General features: G+C 34.6%; 1 non-coding gene across 1 annotated transcript; it reads left to right on the plus strand.

The window, feature by feature from the left end:
• The first annotated feature begins 272 nt into the window (after positions 1–272).
• Positions 273–354, plus strand: TRNAS-GCU (transfer RNA serine (anticodon GCU)). Its single transcript has one exon. It is a non-coding gene; the product is annotated as a tRNA-Ser (tRNA).
• Positions 355–7,297: the final 6,943 nt, after the last annotated feature.

Raw genomic sequence — 7,297 nt, forward strand, 5'->3', positions numbered from 1 at the left:
TGTTACATACATTCGAGGGTAAATCAATGATAATATTATTCATTTTTTAAAATAGGTGACTCAAAAGTAATTTAAAATATTAGAAATATAAATTTATATTAAGAATTTGAAACGTACAATACGTGTCCATGGAAGTTATACAAATGTTACAAATAAATACAATGTTCTGAAACAAAATTAAAATCTAAAACATGGACAATGATATAGATCTAACAGCCCTTGCAGTTACACAACTCTTGGATGCTCCCGTCATCGATCATCAATCAAAATTTGTTGCTTTGGCTGAGTGGTTAAGGCGTGTGCCTGCTAAGTACATGGGGTTTCCTCGCGAGAGTTCGAATCTCTTAAGCAACGAATTGTTTTTTAATAGCTTCCTTGAATTGTAATAATTTGCTCATTTGCTCATTTCCACCGTACATGTGCATGATCCAGCAACATAAATGATGCACACGACATTTTTTTTTTGGTCATCTAGACCGCTCATACATCGATTAGAGCCATAATTCTTCTAGGGTTGGGTCCTTAGAGGTCCCATTAATAAAGATACGGGGTTGTGTAACGATTTGGAAAAAAATGATATATTACAACCTCGTGGGAAATCTCACGATTTCCGACCAGGTATTATTTATGCGGAGTAATCAACCACAACCCCCTTGTTAAAAGCCCTACAATCATGCTCTCCACCACCAATATAATCTTTACTTCATTCTCCTACCAAAAGATGCATCTAAGAGTTATTCAGGAAAGAAAACGAGAGAATTGTCTGATAAGAAAATCGAGAGATTACCTCACGAAGATCTCAAATTTTATTTAAGATTTTGGAGATTTAGGAGCAAAGGAGTGTCGCGGTGTTATTGTACAAACAAGAGATGGACAAAGGATGATGGAATAACGCGTAAACGGTGTCACAAAGCCGTGAAAAAAGAGGGGAGAAAGATCGAGGATTACGACGTTTCTTTTTCTTTTTCTTCTTATTTTGGTTCTGTTGTTTTATTTACACTATTGTTAGTTTAAATGGATTCTAGGAAGGTTTTAGTCTATTACAAGTATTCAGTAAACTACTTTGAACTATATATATATATATATATATATCTATATATTTCACACATTCGGAATTTCATGCATCCTATTGACTTTATATTTTTAAAAGAAAAATTGGGTCATTAGAGCAAGTATCACTTATGCACTTTCTGAAACTTATTTTGCTACTTTAGAAGATATGAAGTGTAAGCTACAAAATATTAATATTTCACCAGATGATCATATGTGACTCGATCATAATCTTGAGTAAGTTCATAGATGGTAATTATTTTTATAGTTGATTCAAATGCCTAAAATTTTGGGGACTTGAAAGAGTAATAATTGTCTTACAGATAAAATTCACTCATTCTCAAATAAGCAAAAGTAGATGAGTAGTTCTCTTATAATTGTTGATATCAAAACTTGAACAATGGAGCCTCATTTTCTCATTGTCTAACGACCCACTTTTCGAAACTTTGAATCATGAATCGTTACATACATTGGAGGGTAAAACAGTGATAATATAATTCATTTTTTAAAATAGGTGACTCAAAAGTAGTTCAAAATATTAGAAATATAAATTTAGATTAAGAATTTGAGACGTACCATAGGTGTATATGAAAGTTATACAAATGTTACAAATAAATACAATAAATACATGAAACGAAGTTAGACTGAAACGAAGTTATACTTAGAAATTTTTTAAATATATATATATATATATTTTTGTTGGAGAATAATTTTATTGAAATAAAAAATAAAAAATCAAATAGTCATTTAAAATTGTAATATTATGTTTAAATAAAATTAATTAAAAGATTATTAGGGAGAATAAGACATTTGAAGATAAAAGAGGAACGCTTGGACTTGGCATTTCTTCTCCCTCGCTTGGGTAATGTTCTTCTTAAAATGCTTTCTTCAATTGTCATCATTTGCTCATGCATCATTCTCCAACATAAATGATAAATTATGTACAGTTCATACATTGATTATAACCATAGTTCTTTTCGGGTCGAGTCTTTAGAGGTCCTATAAAAGAAAGGGGGTTGTGTAGAAGTTTGGAAAAAAAAAAACGGTATACTCAAACTTCGCGGGGAATCGAGACATTATATCTGCAGAGTAACCAACCATAACCCCCCTTAAAAACCACTCGTGCTCTCCATCACCAACATAATCTTTTTTTCATTATGCAACCCACCTATGCATCCGAGAGCTATCAAAGCAAGAAAACGAGAGCGTTGTCTAAGAAGGAAACCAAGAGATTATCCCACGAAGATTTTAAATTTTAGTTAAGATTTTTGGGTTTTAGGAGCAAAGGAGTGTCGTGTTATTGCATAAACGAGAGGCAGACAAATGACGATAGAATCGTGCATAAACGACGTCATAAAGCTGTCAGAAAAGAGGGGAGAAAGATCAAGGATTACTATCCGTTCTTGGGCGAGGGAGGCAAAGCTGCCGGACTTAAGTCGGAGCCCTAACCCACGAACCTAACCCATTGCAGCCCATAAAGCTAATACCTATTCTAGACGTGCACGATCCAACTCATTTCGACCTGTGAGGACGTCTACTTTCCAGACGTGGGTCAACTAAGCCTAACATCTTGCAGTCAGGGACCCGTACTCGCACCTTGACTCGAGTGACAACCCGTTCCCTCAGCACTGCACGTGCCTTACACGTGACCCATTTTCCAATTGCGGATCCTCCGACTCGACTGAGCGGCTCGTTTGGCTTAGCTTCTCGACTCGCTCAAGCTCGACTTGGTGGCTCAACTCCTCGGCTTAGGCTTCAAGGTATACAAACCTATACCATTTCCTAAGTTGTCGACCCTCGTGAAGCTATTTTTGACCTTATTTGAGGAGTTTGAGTTGAGTAAGACTTCTATTTACCCAATTTTAGGTAGTTTTAGGACTTATTGGAAATAATTGTCATGTTTAGCTAGAATAAGTTATGGATATGCTCTAAAGTAAAAGTATGTGATATGGTTTTACATTGGTAAAATTAACCGTTGGAATATAGTTTTTGAAGTGGCTACCGAGTAATTAGTAACTTCGGTCATGGCCAACCAAGCAAGTGCTGTTGCAGTTGTTGTTAGATAATTGAGTGATGTATGATGGTTCATGCCTTGTGGTTAGGGGTGTAGATGGTTCGGGTTGGGTTGGGTTGGGTTGAGGGATTTTTTTTTACCCAACCCAAAAGTTCGGGTTGGTTGGATTAATAACCCAACCCAACCCAAAACTTTTCACAACCCAACCCAACTCAACCCTTTATTTTCGGGTTGGGTTCAGGTTGGGTTGTCAATTTTTTTTTAAGTTTTATTAATCCACACTTTATAATTATTCAGATACAATCTTATATAAAATATATTAAAACTTCACCAAAAAAAATAAATTAATAAATAAATAAAAACGACAAATTCATAAAAAAAAAAAAAAAAAAAAAAAAAAAAAAAAAAACAAGTAGCTTAAATTCTAAGGACAAAAATGATTAGTTTATAAAAATATATAATAATGTTGCAACAAAAAAATACATTAAAATTTAGAAAATAAAAGATAAAAGACAAATTCAATAAAAAAAATTAAAAAAAAAAAACTAAAATTCTAATAATAAAAATTATTACTTTATTTTAATTGAAATATATGACCTTAGAGAAGATATAATAATGTTGCAACAAATAGATAATAAATACATCAAAATTTAGAAAATAAAAGATGGACAAATTCAGCAAAAAAAAATAAAAATAAACAAGTAGCTAAAATTCTTATACGTGACCGCTAAAATTCTAACCAAAATAATAGATAAATGTGATAATAGATAAAAATGATTAATTTATAAAAATATTTTAATTAAAATATGTGCTTATACGTGACAGCTAAAATTCTAACCATAAAAATGATTAGTTTATAAAAATATTTTAATTGAAATATGCGCTTATACGTGATCTTAGAGAGGATATAATAATGTTGCAACAAAGTGGTAATAAATACATTAAAATTTAAAAAATAAAATATAAAAAGACAAATTCAATAAAAAAAAAAAAAAAAAAACAAGTAGCTAAAATATGCTCTTATAGGTGACCATTAAAATAATAAAAAGAAATATGTAATAGGTGACCATTAAAATAATAAAAAGAAATATGTATTAGACTGGATTAACATTATATATTAATTTGGATCGGGTCGCTTGGGTGTTTTGTCCCACAAACCCAAAACCGAACTAAATCAATTCGGGTTCAAAAAAATGAACCCGGTCCTTTTCGAAATATTAATCCAATCCAACCCAACCCAACCCTTATAGCTCGGGTTGGGTTGGTCCGGGTTCTCGGGTTGAATGTACACCCCTACTTGTGGTTCCTGCATGTACCATATTCATTATGTGATGCTTATATGCTCTTTTTATTGTCATGTGATTGTATGTTGTGTGTGCATGTGATGTCCATTACACTATATTATCAATGAAATAAAATTTCATGTCTGTAACGTTATGTCTTGCCATGTAAAGTTGTGTGATGGATTATGTGATGATTGCCATGTATACAATATGCATATATGAAATATGTTATGAATGACAAGAGAAAGAAAATGAAATTAATATCATGTTATATGAATGATCATGAGACCTCATGCATGTATGTATGTCATGTGCATTGAGATACTTCTCCGTTATGTTGTGCTAGTACGGGCGTTTACCTTTGATATTTATATTTGTCATGATATCACACGGGTCTTTCCTTTTCTTAGACGTCTGGTGACGTGCAATGCATTATGCTTGATTAAGCCCTAAGGGAGTACGTATACGAGCCTGCCTGGTGGGTCCATGTTTGCATACGTGGATCGTAGGTGGATAAGTGCTACATATCAAACCTTGCCCAAAACTGGAAAGAGTCTATAGTCATGTTACTGTTCTAAAAGATAGGTCCCAATCATGTTAGGTGTGTGATTGCATTACTAACCCTATGATACATGTTCTTAGGTTTGATACATGTCCTTCCATGGTCCTCCAACAGATGTACCGTCACACGTTAGGTATGCTTTTTAAAGATAATAACTGGTTTAATTAAATGGTACATGTAGTAGATTAATTTTTATTAAAATAAAGTTCATGTCGTCAAACATGTTAATGTAATTATATTAGTGCAAAGATTGTAAGCATGTGTTGGATACAATCATGTGATTGATTAGAGAAGTATGCAATGTATGTAAGTTAAGTATTATAGACTTAGTAGTTATGTTCTATGTATAGATTATGTCATCTAGAGGACAAGGAAGAGGGCGTCCCTATTAGAGATGGAGGAATGGGAAAGAAGAGATCGAGGTCCGGTATGCGAGGAATCGATGAATCAACCTGACGAAATTGTGCCACCCCCACCTCTAGCGACACCTCGGGCTGCACAATACCCCACAACTACCCTCATGGAATCATTGCAAGCAATTATGCAAACAATAGTAACAACACAATAGGAAAATACCTCATCGTCAACGAAAAAAGCAAAGCACCTGCGAGACTTCAAGAGGGATGACCCTCGTAACTTTAGTAGTTCTACAGATGATCTGATAGTGGCACACCTGTGGTTGAATTCAATAAAGATAGTGTTTAGGCTGACCAATTGCCCAGATGATCAAAAGATACAATGTGCAGAGTTCATGCTACGAGATAATTGAGAGTTATGAAAAATAGGGTTGTTACATATTTTGTTGTAAGTTTTTTTTATTCTTTGATAGAAACTATGTCTGCATCATTCACAAACTCGTTACATTATAAATAGATGGAGGTTTGACTTGCCTCATAATTTATGTCATTATTTTAAGGCACGTGGACCTCATACATTTTTGTGTGTCATATGCATCAAAATACTTTTATGTTATGACTAGTATAAACGTGTACCTTACGACCTACGACATTTATGTTTGCCATGATGTTATGTGGGTATTTTCCCTCTGTGGTGTCTGAAAGCATGTTAGCGAGTGCTAGCCCAATGAGATAGTCCTAGGGGGTACGTGAGGCCGCCTGGTGGGTCCATGTGCTCGTGGTTGGGTCGTGTGTAGGAGAGTACTATACATCCAACCTTGCTCGGACTGGAAAGCTACCTAAGGCCATGCCATGTTCTTTTTAAATAATAGGTCCATCATGTCACGTGTTTGTATTTCTCGACCCCAAACGTGCGGTTACTTACTAAATATTTCTTAAAATACTCAAACTACGTACTGCTCTTATTATTAAGGTAAAAGTAAGATACCCACGTACTAATGGTTACGTCGCAATGAAGGCCAGGAACAAGGGGTAGAGTTAGTCGCACTTATGTCTATTTAGTAGCCCTTAAGTTAGTTTAGGGCAATGTTTTTATTTTTCTTTATTTTATCTAGAGTTCACATTATTTCTTCTTTGCATTATTATTTCAAAATTTTTATTATGAATATTTCAGCTCATGGCACCTTTTATGAAATATTTTAAATGAATGTTCTGTACTTGCATTAGTCACGTCATGTATGTAGTAACAACTTTATTGTAGTAATGTTATGCGAAGGTGAACATCACATAAGGTTCGGCGAAGCCACAAAATTGGGGCGAAAAATATGAATGAGTCTTTAGTTCCCCTTAGGGCTTGTCAGAAGCATGTGAAGATCATGACGCCGTATGTTTGAAGATGTATGATCGTGACATAAAACTCTCATGCACTCCCACACGTCGACAAGTGGCATCATTCACCTAAAAAATAAAATGTAGAAAGAGGTGAATATTTCGAGGCTTTCATAGCATCTTTAACCTAATAGGTGTCCTATGGTTATCAACCTAGTCATTTTTTTTCTCCGACTTTAGGAAGTTCGAACTTAGTGTTATGCTATCAACCTTGTCTCATGCTATGTGAACATAGGACCATAAAATCACTCTAGTGTCCTATGGCCCTCAGCTACTATATCAACCTGCATGACCCCACACCCAATTTAGGATGGATTTAATTCACACAAAAATAACGTGAACATAGGACCATAAAATCCCTCTAGTGCCCTATGGCCCTCAGCTACTATGTCAACGTGCATGACATGACCCCACACCCTATTTAGGACCATAAAATCACTCTAGTGCCCCATCAGCTACTATGTCAACCTGCATTACCCCACACCCAATTGTAAGATGGATTTAATTTACACAATAATAAAACAGACAAATAGAGGTGAAAAGGGGATGCAAATCTCAATTTTGGTCCAAAGCATTTGGTCCAAAGCATAGGGTGTGGGTGATTCTCCTCCTTAAAATCATTACTCATTTGTTAACAAGATGA

The sequence above is a fragment of the Cucurbita pepo genome, chromosome 6 (genome assembly GCF_057944985.1).
Source record: "Cucurbita pepo subsp. pepo isolate OVF chromosome 6, ASM5794498v1, whole genome shotgun sequence".
NCBI lineage: Eukaryota > Viridiplantae > Streptophyta > Magnoliopsida > Cucurbitales > Cucurbitaceae > Cucurbita > Cucurbita pepo.